The 23,463-nt window shown below is 43.6% G+C and overlaps 1 protein-coding gene across 9 annotated transcripts in view; it reads left to right on the top strand.

Moving 5' to 3' along the window:
- The first annotated feature begins 2,773 nt into the window (after positions 1 to 2,773).
- PPFIA3 (PTPRF interacting protein alpha 3) overlaps positions 2,774 to 23,463 on the top strand; it is a 214,984-nt gene continuing 194,294 nt past the window's right edge. For 7 of the 9 annotated variants that reach the window (XM_068241128.1, XM_068241139.1, XM_068241138.1 and 4 more), the window contains exon 1: positions 3,046 to 3,553. The gene's annotated coding sequence lies outside the window, so the exon portion shown is untranslated. Of the gene's footprint in view, positions 3,006 to 3,045; positions 3,554 to 23,463 lie in introns of those variants that run through there. The other 2 variants (XM_068241130.1, XM_068241131.1) reach the window with 2 other exon arrangements.

The following is a 23,463-nucleotide window of genomic DNA, read 5'->3' as shown; positions in this document are numbered from 1 at the left end:
GGAGGATTCTAACGTACGTGTCTGGCCTGTCCAGGTGGTCGTTGGTGGGCTCCAAGCATATATTGACCGCATCATCGGTGGACCTGTTTGCCCTGTATGCAAACTGGTAGGGGTCTAGGACGGGTGAGGTGGTGAACTTGAGGTAGGCTAGGACTGCACGCTCCATGGTTTTCATGATTATGGACGTCAGGGCAACGGGTCTAAAGTTGTTGAGATCAGAGACCCCTTGTTTCTTAGGGACAGGTATGATGGTGGACCTCTTAAAGCATGTGGGACCTTGCCTTCTTCCAGTGACTTGGTGAAGATGGCGAAGAAGGTGGGAGGAAGTTGCCGACAGCAGGTTTTCAGGCAGGCTGCATACACTCCATCGGGGCCATAGGCTTTCCTGGCATTAAGTGTTGATAAGAGGCGCAGGACCTCAGCTTCGCTCACCACCGAAGAATCAGCAAGGAGCAAGCTAAGAAGCCTACAAGAGCCTAACTAAGCTTTTCCTATGTGAGTCTGCACAGCAGCTCTCCCTTCTCTAATTAATGCAGGCACACGAGTGAGTGAAAAGCCTGACGCTGCCTGCCTTTTATAAGGGGGGAGTGGCTCCAGGAGAGAGTGTAGCCTGATTGGCTACAATGTGCTTGCTGACTGTGATGTAGTTTGTAGAGGGTCAAAGTTGACCCTCATGATGCTCTTGGGGCGAACCGAACTTCAGGAAAAGTTCGCTGTTCTCCGTGATTGCGAACCATGGAAGTTCGCCAGGAACCGTTCGCCAGCGAACTGTTCGGGCCATCTCTATCATTGATAAGCAAATTACAGGCATAAATATTTTCCTGGCAGAATACAAACTCTGAGAGCAGATTTAAAAAAAGGGTCAGAAGTTCATGTATTTTCATTTACAGCACTTAAAGGAAACATCAATCAAATAATGTTGCCCTATGATATACTTACCCGGGGCTTCTCCAGCCCCTTGCAGCCGACAGGTTCCACGCAGCACCTCCACGCGCAGCCGCCGGCCTGGGATCCCCGCCAGTGCAGGGGGCGACCTTGAGGTTGTCTCTAGTGCGCCTAGAAATACTGCAGACAGCGTGGACTTGATTGACAGCAGTGCTCGCGCAGGCGCAGTAGAGGTTGGCCTCTGCACCAGCGGGGACCCTGGGCCGGCGGCTGCGAGCGTAGATGCTGTGTGGGACCTGTAGCCTGCAAGGGGCTGGAGGAAGCCCTGGGTAAGCATGGGGCAGCATTATTTGATTGATGCTTCCTTTAATAGGCTGCCACTGCAGAGACGACTAAACATTCAATCTAATTTGTAAATGTTTAAATGTAAAATAAAACCAATGGATATCTAGAAAAAAAGGTAATTCTTAGGAGTAGGAGGATAACTACAAATGTTTATCTCATTAGTTTATTTTCACCTCGAGCTGACTTTAGATGTAATGGGGCCATTATTATTGAATTAATAAAAATTATTATTGAATTAATAAAAAGAGCAAATGTTATATTAATGATCTCTGTACTATGTATAAAACTGTCTTAATGGTTGTATTTATGTACAGGTTTTGTTATATTGTTTTAACAATATAAGAATGTTATTATGTATATGTACCATGTTTTTTTTTCTCATAAGATATGTCAAATGACGTATATGTTTTAAAAATTGAAATTGCCAATAAAAATGATTGAAAACAGATGTAATGGGGCCCTATGCAAGGTAGTAGATTTGGGCCCCCCTTGTGGTCCTTTTGGTAAGATGAAGTGAAGAGTAGGGATGGTTGGAAATGCCTTTTTCTGATTCCACAGAAATTCTGCCAATGCTGATTGCCTATTCCACGGATTTCTGAGGAGTCCTTTTTTGCATTCTCTCATTGGCTAAATATGTCCGAGTTGATTCTGCATTCTCTGATTGGTCTAATGCTTCCGAGTTCTGTGATTGGGCTATAATGACAGAGTTGTGGTAATGTGGTATTTCTACAGAAATCCGATTTCCAATCAGAAATGCCGATTTCTGTTCGGAAATGTGGAAATTTCATTTCTGCTGAATCCGAATAAGCATCCCTAGTGGAGAGAGGTCAAAGAAGGTGGCAGGTGGGCCCCTCGACACCCACTAGGCCCCAGGCACCTGCCTAGGTTGCCTTGTGGATGACCCTGCACTGCATGTACCGATATGATTTTTAAAATGTTTTATGACAGAGGTCCTTTAAAGATGTAGATGACATCACATTTATCTGAATTAGGCTTTCATCACTGTTTTTTCACCTTATGATATAGCTACCATATTTATGTCTTTTATGTCAGTTCTGCTTTAAACTCTGCCCATTCATTGCGTGAAGAGCTGTCACCCTCCAGTCCTGGCAGGCAGAGCGTAGACGATCATCCTGACATCAGATGCGATAGAGCTGTATGAGAGCTATAGGATAGCGGTCAGGCGATCCCCTCGGATCTAGGCTGGCAGTGCCCACCTGCTGCGCCCCCTGGCATCCCCCCACCCATTCATATACACCTTCCCTTTAACAACCTCACCACGCTCGGGATGACATCATCCCTTAAATTTTATCCCGCCTCTGCTAGATTCTGATTGGCAAATCGGCACTCCCTCCACACCTCTCTTGCTATTGGACCACTTTCACGCCACTCTATCCCCGCCGCCACGCCTCCGTAGGTGTTTGGGGACGGCTCAGGTTTCTCTGAGAGCAGCGATTGGTCTTGCGGGTTGTCTGTCTGAGCCCAGTGGGCGGGGACTGTATGCCGGGGAGGCGCTGATGCTGCTGCTGCTGGGCTGGGGATAGGGGTGATTTCTGTGCACCCCGTTGTCTGCGCGGTGGGAGGAGCGGAGGGGATGATGGAACTGAGGAGCACCGGCTTTCCTTCCCCGATCACCGGCGACCAGAGCTGCTGCGGCGGGGCGGCTACATCCCCGGGGCTCTGACCGACACATGAGAGATAAGAGGAGACATTAAAGGGAGGACAGAAGACAGGAGGCTGGGAGAAGGAGACTGCATAAGGTGCAGGAGACACAGGTGGGGCTGGGGGTACCCAGGGTAAGGGGGGCAGTGGTCCTAGACTGCCAGGATCAGGGGTGGGGGGATGCCCAGCATCCTATTGCTCTGTATAGAATAGGGACAGAGTGCCAATAGCAATCATGTTGTTGAGGGCAGTTACAGCATCAATCAGGAGTATCTAGAAGAGGAGCAATTTTTATTTTATTCTTCTGGTAAAGCATAAAATCTATTCCTCAGCGCTGTACGTCAAGGGGCTTATTCTGAACTCTGTACCTGTCTGGATAGCCCGCCACCGCTTGCGTTTCCTAAAGAGGTATGAAGAAATGTAATATTTTATATTCACTGTCAATCATGAGACTATTATATTGAACGCTTAAAGGGGAACGCGTTAGAAACTCCATACCGATTACATGAGATCTCAGCAAACAGAATGAGAAGAGGGCCCTGCCCAAACGAGCTTGCAATCTAAGAGACGTATGGCGGTCTAGAGAGACGACACCGTCAGCCAGCGACGGCTTGTGCTCTAAAGAGACAGGCGGAAAGAGGCCCCGGCTAGTACAGATCAGGTAAGTTAAGGGTGGGGGAATATGTGATTGACAGCACCTCCTTGCACCTGTTCATCAATAGAGTGGATGGAGATGGGATTGCAGTCAGCATCCCTCTCCTCCGGCTCCGCTGGGTACCACATCCTTGTCTCATCCCTCTCCCTTGTCCATTGCAATCTGTGTACATAGAATGCACTATAAGAGCTGAGCCAGTAATGTCTACCTCATCTCTATCATGTCATTGTTAACCATATCATTGCCTTGAAGGTGTTAGATCCCTCCCAGCCAGTAGTGGCATCATAAGGGGTATATGGGTCTTCCAGTATATTTTCAGAAGCTTTTCGATGTTCCGACATCATTCATTGCCTCATCCTGCACCTTTTTGTTTTTTTTTTTCTTTGATCAGCCCACCCATTTGCAGTTTGCCTTTCCATATCCCTTGAGTGGTTTGCAGGCCCTTCCAGCAGTGAAGGGATTAATGGAGCATTATCAACTGCCCTCTTCTGTTTCTGCATATCTTGCCTTGCTACTGCCTCATCTCATCCTTCTCAGCCTCCCCTGACAACCAGTGTTGCAACCCTCCCCCCATTTATGCCATTGTAACCCATCCTTTTTTATGTCTGCATCGTTCCCATCTCCCTAGTAGTCTTTGCAACCATCAATGCTTTTTTTTAAATGTTTATTTCTATATCTTGACTCCAAAGCACTTGATCAATCTAAAAATGTGCCTGCCTGAGTGTGTATATGGGTTCCCCTAATCCATATAAATGTGCCTATATTAAATACTTCTGTATATTTCATAGAAAAATAGATCTATAGATTGCCTATACAGTGTGTGTGTGTGTGTATATATATATATATATATATATATATATATATATATATATATATATATATATATATATATATATATCTATATATCTATATCCAGTGTGGCCTTTCACAAACATGTAATTAATCTACATGTGTGAAATAATGTGTACCCTCCTCACCCCCTCCCCCTTCCACACACACACATATTTGCACGCATTCTCTCATATTTGCGTTGAATCACATGCTTTCCAGCATTCCACTCCTTGTTCTGGAGAATGTTAATCATACAGTCTTTTTGCTCTGCTTGTCTAGCTATCGGTGCCATGGGAATAGTGTCCTTTTGGCTATTTCCTTCTACAGCTCCTATATTCCATCTTTACTGTCACCCTCAGTCCCTCCCTATCAGCTGGCAGTGTGACACATTCTTAGATCCTCTCATTCAGTAAGATGCGCTTGGTTGGTGGGTTGAGTTGTGGTGATTGTCCAAGTGCCATTGGCTGCCCAATAACTTTGTTCATCAGAGTCACACCTGTCTTGTAGCACAGAACCGTCCACACATTCTTGCTTAATGTTAAGTAGTGATTTGCCTTGAATAAGGATCTTTTGAAAATATTAAATATAATACAAAAATTATGCTAATTTAAGTATAAGGTGATAGTCTTATGCCAGACACCCTATGAAAAGGTTGTGTCTGGGACCACCCCCTCCCTCTTTCTGAGAGCAGCCTACATAGAATTAAATGTGGCCATGCATGTATCAATTTTTCTTGGCAGATTTCATCACTTTGGTTACATCATCCAGAGATGTGTTGCCCCAAATATGCCCAGCCAATCAGCTTTTAATCAGTTTTGGCCAGTCTGTCTATTGAAAGAGTCATTGGGCATGTTGGGCAGAGGGAGGACCAGTGGCTACAGAGCATTGTACTGCATATACTGATACAAAACCTGAGGTTCAATTGATTCTTGATTACATTTTGGGCTGAAATTTAATCGAGATTGAGTGAGTTAGGTGGTAGAAGCAATCTCTACTACCTGAATCATTGTTTGATTGAAGATTGATTGATCTCATTCTTTCATTGGTGTGTGTATGGCTAGCATAAGCTAAATATTTTTGAGCTTTCGGCCCTTTGCCATCCTTTGGTCCAATAGGTGGCCTCTGTATTGGTCAGTGGGGCATCCTTTTGAACAGTAGTATGACAACTAGAGTTGGCCATTGAGGTACTAATAATTCCAGTGTGCATACAGATTTGATGCAAATTGTATGAGATTTGAATGGGCCAATCAAAAATGTCAGGAATTGGTTTAATTAGCTCAAATCCAAGCGGCATACACTTTGCAATAAATCTGCATGCGAGCAGGAGTTCTTAGCATCTCACTGACCATCTCTACTGACAAGTTTTCATTGTCCATATTCTCTTTGAGAAGATCTCACGGAGGAGCATGTGATCGATTTGATCAGGCGATTGATTCGTAAGGCCTTGGCTGTCATGATCGTGTGTTCGTGCCTCACTTTTGCTTCTAACCAGGCTAAAACAGGAAGTAGAAGTGAAACATGATCACTTAAAGGACCACTAAAGTGAAAAAAAGTAAGCAGTTAGGGAGGTTTTTGACTAGTCAATCTCCTCATGGGGGATTCTCAGGGTTTTCTTTGTTTTCAAAAGCATTTCCTGAACGACAGTTGCTAAGTCTAACTGTTGTTAGGTAGGCTGGCTAGTATCTTACTATTTTGTCAGTTAGACTTATCAACTGCCGTTCAGGAAAATAAAGAAAACCCTGACGAACCTCCATGAGGAGATGGACTAGTCCAAAACCTGTTGGTTCTTTCAGATTTTAACAGCCTCCTTTTTTGGCTATAGTGGTCCTTTAATAACCACCAGCCAATCAGATGCCTGCAAATCAATTACCTGATCAGACTGATCACTTTCCTCACAATGAATTCTCCTCAGGCAGGCTTTAGCATTGTTGAAAAGAAAAGACTTTAGAGAAGTGATCCTGCATTTTACGAAATTTACTTGAAGGCTAAAGCGAGCTGTAGAAGCTCTATGAATGCGTGCTAGTGGCTTTCTGACCAATTGTTTGAACAGACATGGCCAATGACCTACCACTCTGGACCTGCTAGTACTGCCTGTTGGGCATATGGCCAGTTTCAAACAATGGGCAGTGAAATGACAAGTAGAAAGTATACTTTGCTGAAAGATCATTCTACATTGCCCCTGAGGAAATGCCTTATTGCTCAAGATTAGAGATGGTCAATGAGGTGCTAAGAATTTAGAGTTGATGCAGATTTTATACAAGTGTATTCAGCTTGCAAATGGACTAGTCATACAGCTGCTACATCTCACCATCCTTATTCAAGATGCATGTTTAGCACTGTCAGGTATTTGTTTGAAGAGGAACTTAAAGAGACTCTGAAGCGAGAATAAATCTCGCTTCAGAGCTCATAGAGCGCACACATGCCCCTGCTAAACCGCCGCTATCGCGCCGCTAAACGGGGGCCCTTCACCCCCAAACCCACCCCCGCAATACTTGGTTGTAGATTTGGTCGTGATTTATTGCTTCCTGGAGGCAGGGCTAACGGCTGGAGCCCTGCCTCCAGTCGCGTCTATCAGCGGCGCATCGCCGCCTCTCCCCGCCCCTCTCAGTGAAGAAAGACTGAGAGGGGCGGGGGAGAGGCGGAGATACGCGCTGACAGACGCGCGTGGGGCAGGGCTGCAGCGGTTAGCCCTGCCCCAACCAGGAAGCGCTCCCCCGCTGCATCGAGGGGATTTGGTGGTGAAGGGACCCCCGTTAAGCCGCGGGATAGCGGCGTTTAAGCAGGGGCTTCAGACTTTCTTTAAGAGTACTAGAGACGAAGAACTATAAAAGTTTCATACATACCCGGGGCTTCCTCCAGCCCCCTCTGGCTGGATGGTGTACTGGTTAAGGGCTCTGCCTCTGACACAGGAGACCAGGGTTCGAATCTCGGCTCTGCCTGTTCAGTAAGCCAGCACCTATTCAGTAGGAGACCTTAGGCAAGTTTCCCTAACACTGCTACTGCCTATAGAGCACTCCCTAGTGGCTGCAGCTCTGGCGCTTTGAGTCCGCCAGGAGAAAAGAGCGATATAAATGATATTTGTCTTGTCTGTACCGATCGCTCTCACACCATCTTCCTGCTCCCGTTACAAGGCCAGGAGTTTAGCAAGTCGGGCCAGTCGGCGCATGCGCAGATGCGTGCAGGAGCGAGCACTCGCGTGGCCACGGCTGCGCAGCCGCAGTTCTATTCGTCTAGTTAGACAAAGAATTACATCGGTGCCGGCAGCACTGCTGATCTGCTTGGCTGCAGTAGTGTTTGAATAACACCAGAAGCAAGCATGCAGCTCATCTTGACAGATTTGACAAAAATGTCTCAACACCTGATCTGCTGCATGCTTGTTCAGAGTCTATGGCTAATGCTACGTACACACATGCGACAACGATCGTTCGTTGAGAACGACGAACGAACTTTTAATTGATAAAAGAACTGCCTAAGTAAAGTTAGTTTTAAATTGTGTGTAACGATCTGATCGTTAGAACGAACATTACATCACGTAAAGCAACTATTGCGCTTGCGCATAAAAATGAGAAGTTTCATGGAGAAATAGCGAAATGCGCATGTCAAGTCTAGTACGAACGACCGTTTCCAACGATGTACTACTTTTGCAAACGATCGTCGTTGGTAAAAATCCGCCAAGCTAGATCGTTCGTTTTTAACGATCTAGCTCGTCCGTCGTTAGACTTAATGAACGTTGGTTGCTTTTTTTTAAACGATCGTCGTTTGAAACGATTGGGGAACGATCGTTTCAAACGACTATAGTCACATGTGTGTACGCACCTTAAAGGTATTAGAGACAGAGGATCAGTAGGACAGCCAGGTGACTGGTATTGCTTAAAAGGAAATAAATATGGCTGCCTCCAAATGCCTCTTGCTTTAGGTGTCCTTTACGTTTTGTAGGCTTTCATGGCTGTGACTTAATTGCAGCATATCCCACAGATGCCTGGTTCTATTGAATTGTGGGGAACTTGGAAGCTAAAGAAAACATGATTCATCAGACCAGGAAAACCTCTTACATTGCTTGATAGTTGTGATGCTGTCATGTCCACCATAGGCACTTTTGGCAGTTAATTACCAGTAGTGTATTTAGTGAGGTCCTGATTGCTTTTTGCCAAAGGGTTCACCAACCTCTTATTAGTACAGGATCCTTAGTAATATTGTTACTGTAATGTGTTGTTGTGGCTACATTCCATAGTGTCATGATACTTTTAAGTGGTTTTGCACATGACTTCCAAGTATGTTGATATCAGGTTGGTGCTACCCCATTTGCTTGTACTTGTATACTGTCCATAGGTCTGGTTAGCACATCCAGGAATATTGAACATATTGCAGTAAGGCGTAGCATTATTCTACAATAGTCCAAACCTACCTTTTAGGTTTTTTTTTTTTTACAGATATCTCTAGATTGAATTTTTGTTGTGGTTAAAGCAAACCTGAATTGAAAATAAACATATGAAATGAAGTAAACAGATGAAATAAACCATTATATCTATAGTCCTAATCCTAAATACTGTAGGACTTTTCTGTCATTTCTTTTAACTACCTAACGACAGCGTCATGCCGATAAGTGGGAACGTGGCAGCTCCCCCAGGAGCGCGTAACACCAATTGCCGTTAAGTCTTGGGGGCGTGGTTTGCAGGGGATTGTGCGATCGCTGCTAGGAGACTGTTAGACGCGAAACCGCCGTCTATTCACATTGTACAGCGCTGTGATCTACGGCAGCACTGTACTGGGGATAGCCGAGTGACACGGGGAGGCACAAGAGCAATCGGCTGTCCTAGGCTGATCGCTGTCTTTGGTTGGCAGGGGGAGGGAGGGTGGCTAAATAAATAAAAAAAAAATACATACATTTATAAAAAAACAAAACCCAAATAAAAAAATAAATAAACAGGGCAGCAGTGATCAGAGCCCACCAACATAAAGCTCTGTTGGTGGGCAGAAAATGGGGGGGGGGAGGGGAATAACTTGTGTGCTAAGTTGTACGGCCCTGCAGCAAGCCCTTATAGCTGCAGTGGCCTGCATTGTAAAAAATAGCCTGGTCACTAGGGGGGTGTAAGCTTACTGTCTTAGTGGTCTCCATTTGGTTTAATGTATTTCCGCTTGGCCACACAGAGTTGTGTACATATTTGTACATGACGGGAGACCGGTGGTGGTGGTGGGGTCATCAGGAAATTACCGCCATGCACCTTACCGAGGCCTTTCGATTTTCCAGCATGCCAGATCGATTGTTTTGATTGATTTTGGCCAGAAACTGATCGAAGTGATCAGGGGCCACATTGCTGTATCGCTATCTGCCAGATTCGATCATTATGGTTGAATAGTCCGGAAATCAGTGCTGCAAATCGAGTTATTTATTGGCACCTTTATGCTATGGTTAGACTGCAGACAAACTAGAGCCCTGGGCTATTGACCCTTACAGTAGAATCTTGTTATAGTAAACTCTGATATAGTAAATCTCCGGATATAGTAAACTCAGTCCTCAGGTCCCAGCAAATGCAATAAATAAATAAGTATAAATATGCAATGTATGTATGACCAATTCTGATATATACAATACAATACAATAACATTTCTATAGCGCTTTTCTCCCATAGGACTCAAAGCGCTTAGGCTCTCTCAGATTCAGTAATTAGTAGGATGAAGTATTCACACAGTAGGATGAAGTATTCACACAAGGATGAAGTATTCACACATGATATAGTATTCACACATGATATAGTACTTATTACTTTTCCTGGTCCCTTGGAGTTTACTATAAGGTTTTATTGTATTAAAAAAGGAATGGACCACATCCTCATCCTAAAGAGGAACTGTAGTGAAAATAACAGAACGAATAAAATTGCTTAAAGAGAATCTGTATTGTTAAAATCGCACAAAAGTAAACATACCAGTGTGTTAGGGGACATCTCCTATTACCCTCTGTCACAATTTTGCCGCTCCCCGCCGCATTACAAGTGGTTAAAAACAGTTTTTAAAAGTTTGTTTATAAACAAACAAAATGGCCACCAAAACAGGAAGTAGGTTGATGTACAGTATGTCCACACATAGAAAATACATCCATACACAAGCAGGCTGTATACACCCTTCCTTTTGAATCTCAAGAGATCATTTGTGTGTTTCTTTCCCCCTGCAGTTCTCATGAACTGAAGTTTCAGGCTGCTCTTTTCTTCCTGCAAACAGCTTTGCCCTTGTCTGAATTTCCTCAGTATGTGAAAGCCCAGCCAGCTCAGAGGACGATTTATCCAGCTTGTATAAGATAGAAGAGAGAAGCTGCTCTAATCCTAAATAACACACAAACAGTGTGCATAGAGGGGCCTGGAAGGGGGAGTTCATAGCAGAACCACAACACTGAAGAACTTGGCAGCCTTCCAGACACAGGCGGACAAGTCTGACAGGGGAAAGCTACATTGATTTATTACAGAGACTGTGATAGTAGAAAGTGCTGCAGTAAGCCAGAACACATTAGAATAGCTTTTGGAACTTGTAGGATGATAAAAAACAGGATGCAATTTTTGTTACGGAGTCTCTTTAATTTTTAACAATATTCATTTATAAATTATTTAGTCAGTGTTTGCCCATTGTAAAATCTTTCCTCTCCCTGATTTACATTCTGAAATGTATCACTGGTGGTGACATCTTTAGTCCTGACATGTTATCTGTGCGGAATGTTTGTTACTGAGAGGGAGATATTGCTTGCTTGGCAGTTGGAAAAAGATGTTTTTTCCCACGATGCAACGAGGTTTACAGACCGCAAACTGTCAGGACCATGGTCATGACATCACACTGTGGGAGGGGATTCACCACAATATCAGCCACACAGACCCCCTGATGCTCTATTTGAGAAAAGGTAAAGATTTTTCATCGGAAAGGAAATATCCGCTACTGATTGGAATGAAGTTCAATCATTGGGTAAAGTCTCTGTTCGAAAAGGAATGAGACTAACTATACACCTAGATCTCATCGTGTCACTTGAGGTACCCTTTAAAATGTACCTGAAGTAGAAATTGAAATTGGGTGCATACTTCATTAGAGGGAAGCCTCGGAATAGTTCAGAGGCTTCTCCGATCGTCCTGTTGTCTGTTCCCGTTCTGGATCCCTCTAAGCACAATTAACAGGGGCTTGTCGAGCGGATACTGGACATGCCTGAACTGTACATATGCGTAGTGCGGTCACCCCTCTACACGAATATGGCCACAAAGAAACTATTTTCTTATGTGCTTGGGGGTTAGTAATTGAGTAAATAAAAACGTACTGAATGCCCCCCAAATCTCATCCATAATTATCTGTCATAACCAGTATGCGATATTGATTTAACAATGTTTTTGCTTACTTTTGCTTAGTAAGCTGTATTACGTACAGTAGTTTACTCTTGTCAAAACTTCACCTCCTTTTCTGAATCAGTATCCCAGGGTAGCCAAACCTTATCACATGGTTTCAATTTAGTAGATATTTTGACAGTTATGTGATCTAATTTTCTGATCAGCTGCAAATATTTCAGCAATTATGAAGTTGTCAGGAGAGAAATGCTGCTTCCAGTAAACCAATATTAAAGCCCTAAATGAACCGCCCATGTTTTCATGCATGTGACAGTACAATAATTATATGCAAAATTCTCTGCACCCCATACCTGTAACTTTTCATAATACATATATTAAAAGTGTCTGTCTGGCTTCTAGCAGGCTGCCCCCTGTAGCTCCTTATTGCCTTGGAAGTGGGAGTTCCTTCCCCAGCTCATAACAGGTCACCTGACCCAGCCCACCTCCTACTACGCCTGTGATTAACTGTTTGGGGCCAGCACTGCAACTCTATAAAAGCATTTTTTAAGCCATGTGTACCTCTAATCACCCTGTTCTGCTTGCAGTAAAAAAAAAACTGTTCTTTTATTTCCCTTTTTCTAGTAAAGTAACTTTACTGTGTATAAGATAATAATTGTTCTCATTTTTACAATGTTCAGTTACAAGTTATCTAGTCAGTGTTTGTCTATTGTAAAATCTTGCCTCACCCTGATTTACATTCTCTAATTTATCAGAGACGCCGGCATCTTTACTGCTGGCAGGATGAATCAATGTGGATGTAGTGAGGAGGAATGTCATATGACCTCCCAGAGTTCCTTGTGGGAGAAGGCTGCGTGACATCAGAGCCTAAGCTAAACATTAATGGGAGGATGGGATTATCCTGATTCAAAAAATTCTGTCAGTAAAATACAAGGTCTAGTTTATTGGCTAATTTAAAAGAAAAATTGTAAGCTTTCAGCTTGTAAGCCTTCTTCAGACTCCATTCCTGTTGACTGACAATGTTAGAACACATAATCAGAAGGAGACAAGGGATCTTGCAAAGATTGTGAGGTATCTATGGCAAATAGATAAGGCCCTTGGTTTACTTAAAGTGAACCAGAGACGAAGCACCCTCATGTATTTTACCATATAGATCAGTGGGAACATTAGAAAAAACACCTACCCTGCTCTCTGTTTCATTCTGCACTGCACAGCTTTTCTCTTATCACACCCTGATAAAATACTTGACTGAGCATTCAGTCTGGCTTTGCTATAATGACTCAGCTATAATGATTCCTGAGCAGAGCCAGCAGGGGGCAGGCTTGGGCTTAAAAAGACACCAGAGAACACAGACTGAGCTATAAATATTCCTGAGCAAAGCCAGACTGAATGCTCAGTGGGATTTTATCAGGTCTTATAAGAAACAAGCTGTGCAGTGAAGAATGAAACAGAGAGCAGGGTAAGTGTTTTCTCTAATGTTCCCACTGATATATATGGTAAAATACATGAGGGTGCTTCGTCTCTGGTTCACTTTAATACCTACATAGACTCAGGCTGACATGGAAAGGGGTTTTACAGGTTTTTTTTTTTTTTTTCTTACTGCTGGAGCCTGGAAACGGTTAACTGTATGTTACTGGGAGGAGGAGGCAGCACTCAGAGGGGCAGAGTATTTCCCAGGGGAGGGGGGGGAGGGGGCAGTGTCCCAGCATGTCCCGTTTAGCGCCGCCCATGCCAATATACAGCAGTATATAGATATAGGAAGTGATTCTGATGCTGAAGTTATGGAGTTAAAAATGGGTATCCTGCATAATTTATTACGTTCTATTATATGTCATTATGGCTCTTTTTTAACGTGTAGGGAGCAGCTCTCCATAGACAGAAGGGAAGTCGATACGCCGTGACCCTCCCGGCAGCACACCGGGAAAACTCAGCATGGACTCGATGTATGGATCGGAACCATCTTGTACTATTGCTGTTTTATTGACTATAAAGCGTATGACAACACTGTTGTGGAGCAGACTGTTGTCAGATGCTTTATTCTCACATTACTTTCTGCATGCATTTTCTGCGCACCATGTGCATTTGTATCCATGCGTTTTTCACAGTAGCTAATTTAGGGCCTCTTTTCCACAAGCAGCTGAAGGCTGTGAATTCACCGCCTGTCAGCTGGTCTTGTCTCGTTCACCATCCAGGTACTTGCTAGTGTAATAAGACAGAGCAGATTGCACTATCCTCAAACATTGAAAAAGCAAACCTCATTGTCTGAATCTGACCATAGATGTAAAGGTTTGTAGAATGAGAGAAAGTACAATCACTCAAAGACATCTTTCCAGTAGGAAAGTCATCTGTGAATTTCCTACTGGAATCTGAGAGTAATGAGCATCTCTATTATATATAATCAACAGATATGGAGTTTTTTTTTATAAGTCTTTATCTGTATGTCCTGAGGAGCATTTAAAGGGAACTCAGCACCACTTTTTTTTCCTGGTTTCTAATAGCTATAGGAGCTGCCATGTTCCCCCTCTCCTTCTAGCTGCCTATTATTTATCCAGGGGAAGGTGTGAAGATGGCATATGTGACTTCTCTAAACTCTTTGAAGCACCATGTACAATCTACCCACCTTCCATTGCTGATGAAAGCTTTTGTTTGCTCTCTGCTAATATGTGCAATAAATAATCATATCAGTCCTAATTAATATAGCTCCATCATCTTCCGTGGTGCTTTATAATGGAAGTAACATACAGGGGTACATAATATACATGATACACGTCATTAGAGACATTGGTGTATCATATAGAAATTACAGTAAAAATTGTATAGTGATTTGCAAAACATACAGCAACTTACAAGCCACAGAAGGAAGAGAGCCCTGCCTTTGCCATCCTACAATCTATTAGAAATAGGGAGGAAACAAGAGGTGGGGAAATACAGAAGGTTTACGTCCAGGGTTGCTGCGTCTGTAAGCTTTACTCAGAGAGGTGCATGGCTTGTCAAGAGGCTGAAAGTAGGTTAGATTTTATGTTAGTCTGAAAAAGTGTGTTCTAAGGGTAAACTTGAAGGCTAAAAGGTTCGTGGAGAGGCGGATGTGTTTTGGAAGTGAATTCCAGAGGAGGGGAGAGGCTTGTGAGAAGTCCTGTATACATGAGCCCGTCAGCCACCGATCTACTGGGGCATCAAGCACAATTCAGCAACTATATACTGCAGCCAGATGACAGTGTCTGACACCATATATATCAGTGGTAGAGGCACAGTGTGGCTACTTTGCTGTAGAAAAGCACTGCATGTGAGGCCTCGTTCACATCCATGTAGCCTTGATGGACGTGTGATCGGAAAGGAATGCATACTACTACCGCACGCTATCTGCGCCGCTACCCGCTGCGCTGCTTTACAGTGAATTACAGTGAATTCATTACAGTGAGTGGGTCAGCTATGCACTTGCAGGCAGAATGCATGCAGCAGTACGCAAGCGCATCATAACGCATGTACTGCTGCGCAGCGCATATGATGTGAACAGCCAGGGTCGGATTTACCATAAGGCACTGTAGGCACGTGCCTACAGGCGCCTGATGATGGAGAGGCAGGTCACTCCCCTCCCCAAGTGCCTTCCTCCTTCCTTCCCTATACAGAGTCCTGATGAGAGTGTAAAATGAGAGGTTACTCACCCTGTTCCCGGCATTCCACTGATGAGATCTCCCTTCAGTCAGGTGCACCTCTAGCTACTTAATACTGAGGGTACCTCTGGCTACCTATTAGTTGGGGGCACCTGTAGCTACTTAATATTGAGGGTATCTTTGGCTTCCTAATACTAAGGAGCACCTGTAGCTACCTATGATGGGTAAGGGAGAAGTGACAGCTCGGCCAGCCAGCACACTTGTGTTGTGGTTCGGCAGGTGGTTTAAGGTTCATGGAGGGAAAGTCTGCCAGGTGCCAGGACATCCGTGCCTATAGGCTCCTGTGAGGTAAATCCAGGCCTGTGAACAGCAGAAGGGCTTTCTACACCGTTCTTTTGTGTCGCACATCATACGCACTTCCAAATGTGCACGGAAGCGCGTATGATGTGAACGAGCCCTGTCACCTAGCAGAAGGCTGCTGCTTGCTCAGATGTACATGTTGGAGTCAGGTGCCTTACCACTGCTGTGCCAAAAACTTGCCAGTCAGCCCCCCTGCACTGGGCAGATCCATGATAGCAGTTGACAGGTGGTGGACAGATTTGACGTTTTTTGACTAACATCTTCACTTCTATACAGGTCTGCCTAGAACCCCTAGCTTTCCCTTTAAGTTTCCTGGAGCTTCTATTCCAGAGTTGCTTTTCCTGTGGCTCCTTATTGTTTGCATAGAGTATGGTCCTATCGTAATATCTGGCTGTCTTAGAGTTGTATGTTCCAAGAGAAGATTGTTCTTCAAAATGTTCCTCATAGTTTGTATCTTTGCTAAGAACTTTGTCTGTGGTGTCAAGTGAAGACACAAGGATTGTACCTGGAGTGAGCTGGTATCGCTGGGCAGAGTGATGTTCATCTCTTTTGTTTGGGTACAGAAGAGTGCCCATACATGTGTCAGTGCCAGGAAATAAGCAGTGACACATGCAAAGCTGCAAACTCCCGACTTTTACATGGCATTGCTGGATTTTGCCAACTTCCAGCTTGAACCTTTAAAGTGAACCTGAGGTGAAAATCAATGGATGAGATACATTAATTGTTTATCCTCCTACTCCTAAAATTACATTTTTTTTTAGATATCTCATTTTTTTTTTTAATATTTAAACATTTACAAAGTAGGTTGAACGTTTTACTGTCTCTAATCAGTGGTAGCCTATTAAGTGTCCCAGAGTTAGAAAAAGGTCAATAGTTCATGTATTTTATCTCTCCCTGTCCTCAGAAGTTGTATTCTGCTAGGAAAACCTTTATTGCTTTAATTTTCTTATCCATGATGTTAACTATAGTCCCGACAAGCTACCAACAAGACAGAAGCTGTCACTTCCATGCCTGGAAATTAACTCTTTCAGGCAGCAAAATAAAACAAGTAAAACAGCCTGGTTATTAATAAGTTGTACTGTACATACATACAGTATGTTTATTTCATTATGTCACATGTAGCCTCGGGTGCACTTTAAGGCCTGGAACCCACTGCAAAACGCTATCGCTAATCGCAAGCGCTAGCATTTTGTATGAGCAGTTTGTCAGTGTTTTCATGAGCGTTTTAGGAAGTGATTTTACAAAACCAGCGATTGTGTATCGATTAGCGATTAGCATTTTAAAGTCTGATTGGTCCTTTCAATTAATTTTAATTTTGTTACAGTGTGTGGTAAGGTTAAAACGCTAGCAAAATCGCTCCATGCAGGTTTTAATGAGCGATTAAGCCAGCGTTTATATACTTTACATTGATGCGCTAACGCTCCCAAAATGCTGCATGTCTTGCGTTTGTGATTTGAGGAATCGCAAATGCTCCAGTGGAAGTTGCCCCATCCATTTACATTAACGCTAGCGTTCTGTAACGCTCCAGAAATGCTCACAAAACAGCTCTTGTGGGTTCCAGCCCTTAGAGTTTGATGGAAGCATGCTAACTGTAGAGTTTGGCAGGGAAGAGTGCTCTACTTATGTTTTGTTTTGTATCCAGGACTGACTGTGGGCCTCTTGTCCTTGGTATCCTTTCTTGTAATGTGCAATCCAGAGGATGCCTGGAATCAGAAGTCTTCAGTCAGGGCTGGCTTCATGTGGTAGTACACGTTTCCCTGTCAGACTGCAGTAAACTATGTTTTGCTGCCAAATTCTGCAGGTTGGAAGGTTGCATTAGTAGGAAGGTTTGTTAAGTGCCCATGAGTCTCTTTCCTGCCCTGTTTGTGAGAGAAATCCTACTGCAGGTATCACTGCCTACTTCCCTCCTGCACTAAATTGGGACCCCAGAACAAGGGAGACATGTCCAGAATTTTTTTATTTTTATGAACTCAAAATTTTTCATCTTCTCTATAGAAACACCACATAGGTTTACAACTCTGCTAGGAAGAGGTTCATTTGTGCAGTAAGCTTATGATGCTTATCTTAATATGGTTGCTTTTCGAAAGCCTATCTCGCTAATAGATAGGGTCAAATTATTTACTAAGTTGGAGGAAGCAGGCTGAGGTCAGAGGGAAGCAGGAATAACAAATGGCCGGCTTTTAGTCAGTGGCAGAGGTGCACTGTGGGTATCAAACCCAATATACGCTGATTTAGCCACTAATTGTGATTTATACTTGCAATGAGCACTCAGCACGTGCATACCTACTGCTGTGTTTTTACTGTTTTTTGTAATGCAATTTGGATAGTTGTTTGTAAGTTTTTGTAGTAATGTTTGAGTAAATAAAACTATTTACAGTACTAGAATCTCTGCAAGTGATAGAATAACTTTTTTACATTAAACTACTTGCCTAATATTGAGTAGCCCATCCAGAACCTCATTACAGTGTTCTCCCCAGGCTCTTTTAGCCGGGTGCTGCACCCGGCAAGTTTTGGTGAGCACCAGGCTGCCATGAGCTCACCACCTCCTATGCTGTAAGCAGAGTTGTGCAGAGAAGCTCCGGTCCTGCATTCTCTCATCTCGCCCCACCCGGCTACTTTTTCATGCCACCCGGCTGGAAACAATTTCTGGGGAATCTATTGTTTCTATAATAGTCAGTCTAATGTCTCTGCAATACTATAGAGCATACATGTCAAACTCTGGTCCGTGGGCCAAATCTGGCCCTCAGAGCCATTCAATTTGGTCCTCAAGGGTTTCCCCCAATTTGCATTATATTTGGCCTACTCTAAACCGCGAGGGAAGCTATATTGAAGGAGAAGCCCTAGAACACCAGGGAAGCCATATGGGGAGGTAGGTGAAAACAGCACTAAACACTAGGGGACTGTATGGGCAGGGTGAGGGCCATTAGACACCAGAGAACTGTATGGGGGTTATAAGACCATTAGACATTAGGAAACTGTATAGGAGTTGGGGGGGAGGCAAGTAGACATCAGGGAACTTTATAAGGTGGACAGTAGACATTAGGGGCTGGAACCCACAAGGGCGATTTTGAGAGCATTTTTGGAGCGTTACAGAACGCTAGCATTTTGCCAAAACGCTCAGCTAATGTAATTGGATGGGGCAACTTCCACTGGAGCGTTTGCGATTCCTCAAATCGCAAACGCAGGACATGCAGCATTTTGGGAGCATTAGCGCTTCAAAGTAAAGTATATAAATGCTGGTGTAATCGCTCATCAAAGCCTGCATGGAGCGATTTTGCTAGCGTTTTAACGTTACCACAAACTGTAACAAAATTAAAATCAATTGAAAGGACCAATCAGACTTTAAAACGCTAATCGCTACACAATCGCTGGCAAATTTATGCACTTTGTAAAATCACTTCCTAAAACGCTCATGAAACCACTGACAAATTGCTCATACAAAATGCTAGTGCTTGCGATTAGCGATAGCGTTTTGCAGTGGGTTCCAGGCCTAAGGGTCCTTTTACACTTAATCCAGGGGTTGTCAAACTGGGTGCCGCGGCACCCTGGTGCGCCTTGAGCACCTGCCAGGGGTGCCTCGGCGTTCATCCCCATCCTTTGGGAGGTGCTGCTGAATAAGGTACATAACAGCAATTCAGTAGTTATTTTTGCTGAGGGGTGCCTTAAAAAAATTTACAGCCATCAAGGGCGCCCTGACCCAAAAAAGTTTGAGAACTACTGACTTAATCAGTTGCTCTCAGTTAAAACGGAAAGAAAACTGATTTTCACAGTAAGTCCCATGTTTTCCTATGGCACCTTTCACACTTAAAGAGACATTGAAGCGAGAATAAATCTCGCTTCAGAGCTTATATTCAGCAGGGGCATGTGTGCCCCTGCTAAAACGCTGCTATCCCGCGGCTAAACGGGGGTCCCTTACCTCCCAACCCCCCCCCCCCTGCAAAATCCACGACCAACTTGGTTGTAGATTTTGCTGCTCCTAGAGGCAGGGCTAATGGACGCAGCCCTGCCTCTCAGCGAGTCTATCAGCGGCGCATTGCCGCCTCTCCCCCGCCCCTCTCAGCGAAGGAAGACTGAGAGGGGCGAGGGAGAGGCGGAGATACGCGCTGATAGACACGCATGGAGGCAGGGCTGCGGCCATTAGCCCTGCCTCACCAGGAAGAGATCCCCGGGACTCCACGAGGGGATTTGGGAGGTAAGGGACCCCCGTTTAGCCACGTGATAGCGGCGTTTTAGCAGGGGCACACATGCCCCTGCTGAATATAAGTTCTGAAGCGAGTTTTATTCTCGCTTCAGAGTCTCTTTAACGCGTTTTAACTGAAATCTTCTTCCCAATACACTGCTATGGAAAAAACGCATACTAACGCACACTAACGCATACCAACTGATTAAGTGTAAAAGGGGCCTGAGGCCCGCAGCTTAGTGTCAGTGTTAAAATTCGGCCCACTTTGTCTTTGAGTTTGATACCCCTAGTCTAGCACCAATATTGGGGGAAGTAATTTAACTTACCTGTATATTCTTGGAATGAGGGGAGAAGCGATAATGCAAAAGGCATGAGGACCCCAGAGTGCCTGGAGTAAACCCACATGGAAAACATACAAACTTTGTGCATATAGTGCCCTGGCTTGGATTCAAACTGGGAAACCAGTCTGTGGGAGGCTCTGATCTTCTATCTGTGCCAGGGAAGAGAGTGGAATCACTGCCTTTACCAGATTGAGGCCCTGCATGTCACCCTATACAGCTGCCTTTTTTTATTACATCCAGCAATAGGAAGGTGTGATTTTATTTATTTATTTTTTTCTTGCATTGTTTTACACGTCTATTAGCAATACCTGGCATGACCCTGCACCGCCTACGGCTGAGAGCAGACTTTTTTCATACAATGTTATTACTTAGTTTTCTCATCCCCCGCAGGTTAGTGGTTTGGAAATTGACTTTTTGCTGGCAATCTTTAATTTACCTGCATATTTTCCTTCTGTGCCTCGTACAAGTTTTGTGAGGTGTTGTGTGGAGTTCTCTGACTGGACAGCTACATATTTATATGAGCAGTAAAGTACTTCCAAGCTGACAATTTCCTTTGGCAGCTGTGCAGCAATCCCTGCAATCTCAGGTTCTAATAATCTAGTCATACCCAAAGTCCACCTGGAAACTTCTGTCATGCCGCTCCTACATTATGGAACTCCTTACCTCAGCAGATCCAGACTGCTCCATCTCTGGACCTGTTTAAATCCAGACTGAAAACCCGCCTGTTCAGTCATTGCGTAAATATAATTTTATCCTCTCTGTTATTACTTCATCCTAGTACCAATTACTGAATCTGAGAGAGCCTAAGCACTTTGAGTCCTATGGGAGAAAAGCACTATCGAAATATTGTTGTTAACCACTTCTGCATTGTGAATGATGTCCAGATTAGGATTATTTCACTGGAGACCATATCCAGTCTGTTGCAACAGTATCTCCTGAGGAAGTGAACACTGTTCCACGAAAAACTTTTTATTTTTTTTTATTTTTTATTGCTTGATATTTATTGGTATTATGAAAATGCTTGGTGTGCCCTTTTTCAACATATGTTGTAATTATTGGTGCACATGTGGTATTCTGTACAATGTTTAGAGAAGGCAACATACGTTGTAATCATTGATGCACATGTACTATTATATATAATTCATAGAGGAGGTGTTTTTTTATTTTAACATGCAAAGTTGTAGCTATGAGGTCCATCCATGATTCAATAATGTTTGTTATATGTTAACCTTTTTTTTTTTTTTTTTTTTTTATCCGAGACATTTGTAGCATTTCATTGGTTCCCCTTTTAAAGGAAACCTGACCTGAGAGGAACATGGAGGCTCCCTTATTTATTTCATTTTAAACCATGCTAATTGCCTGGCAGTCCTGCTGATCTTCTGCCTCTAATGTTTTTAGCCATGGACCCTGAACAAGCATGCAGGTGAGATGTTCTGACTGAAGTCTGACAAGATTACTGTCGCTTCATGCTTGTTTCAGACGCTACTGAAGCCAGAAAGATCAACAGGATTGCCAGGCAACTAGTATTGTTGTTCCCTTTAATGTTCCTTATCTGGCTTTTCCTGTTTCTTTTCTATATAAGTCATTGATTGGGAAATTGGAAATATATTGATAAATATATTTATGATTTTTTCTTATTTTTTTGCACACTTTAGTGACCTTTTTAATTTTCTGCATTTATATAGCGCTAAAATTTTTCGTGGTGCTTTTACTGAGTGGATTGAATCATTCATGTCCCTGTCCTGCAGAGGGGCTCCTTCTGGGTTGCATGACCCCACCGTCCAACTAGATAGTTATCAGCACTGCCATTGCACTCCTCATCCCAGGACAGGGGTGTCAAACTCAAATACAAAGTGGGCCAGAATTGAACACTGCGGTCTGGTCGCGGGCCAACCTCCAATGTCTACTGGCTTCCTTCCTCCCTTATAAAGTTCCCTGGTGTCTAATGGCTCCTCTCCAACCCCTATACAGTTCCTCTGTGTCTAGTGGTCCTCCTCCCTCCCTTATATAGTTCCCTGGTGTCTAGTGGCCCCCATGCTCCTCTATACACTGCCCTAGTGTTTAGTGCTTTCACTACCTCCCCAAATGACTTCTCTGGTGTTCTAGGGCTTCACCTCCAATATAGCTTCTCTGGTGGTCTAGAGTGGGCCAAACATAATGCATAGTGGGGAAACCACTTAGGGTGCCAAATTTAACTTCTCTGAGGGCCATATTTGGCCTGCGGGCCGGAGTTTAATGTATGTCCCAGGAGCTCTCTGCTTTGTCATCTGTGAAGAGACTCACTCTGAGGGCTCATTTACCTCGCCATTCACCACAGCTAAATAAATACAATAATATACAATACAATAACATTTCTATAGTGCTTTTCTCCCATAGGACTCAAAGCGCTTAGGCTCTCTCAGATTCAGTAATTAAATGCCTTAAAAAGGCAGGCGTTCAAAATTGGAGTATTTTCATGGTGTTTTTGTGCTGTTTTTCTGGTGGCCAGAAATCCACCATGTTCAATGATTGAAAAAAACAAAACAAAACAAATAAAAAATAAACAAGCTACCTAACCAGAATTAACTGAGCCTCAGCTGTGTGAGTCTGTTTTGTAGCAGTGCATAAATATGATGCCAGCTGAAAGCAGCCATTGACCACTTGTGAACTAAGGGCTCGTACATACTGAAAATCGCCAAGCAAAATCGCAAATACAATGCGATTTTAAAATTTTTCTTGTGATTGCTGATTGGCGAAAAGATTTTACCTCTGAAAAACGCAATGCAATCGCATAGCATTGCATTTTTTCATGCGTTTTTTCAAACACAGCGGTTGTATTTTTCTAAAAAAGCATCACTTTGCTGTGTATAGGTCATCATGATCTTGCGATTTAAAAAAAGGCAGCGCTGCTCAGTGTGCACAGGCTCTAATTCACAATTTGTAATAGATTTCTATAGGTTTTTCAGACATTTTCCTGGCGGTCTCACACAGCCAGGAATACACCCATGTGAATGAGAACAAAGATGACCATAGTTCTTCAATCTGCAAAGGCTGCTTTGCGAGTCACTTTACAAACATAAAGAGGATTCCTGTAAGTAGAGAAAAGATTCCTGTCTTGTCTACAAGGCATTAAAGAGGACCTGTAACCAAGGATTGAACTTCATTCCAATCAGTAGCTGATACCAACTTTCCTACAATAAATTTTTACCTTTTCTCGAATAGATCATCAAGGGGGCCTGTATGGCTGATATTGTGGTATAACCCCTCCCACAGTGTGATGTCATGACCATGGTCCTGGCAATTT

This window comes from Hyperolius riggenbachi, chromosome 6, assembly GCF_040937935.1.
Source record: "Hyperolius riggenbachi isolate aHypRig1 chromosome 6, aHypRig1.pri, whole genome shotgun sequence".
Lineage (NCBI taxonomy): Eukaryota > Metazoa > Chordata > Amphibia > Anura > Hyperoliidae > Hyperolius > Hyperolius riggenbachi.
Note: the sequence above shows the minus strand (reverse complement) of the source record. Positions and strands in the feature narration are given on the sequence as shown.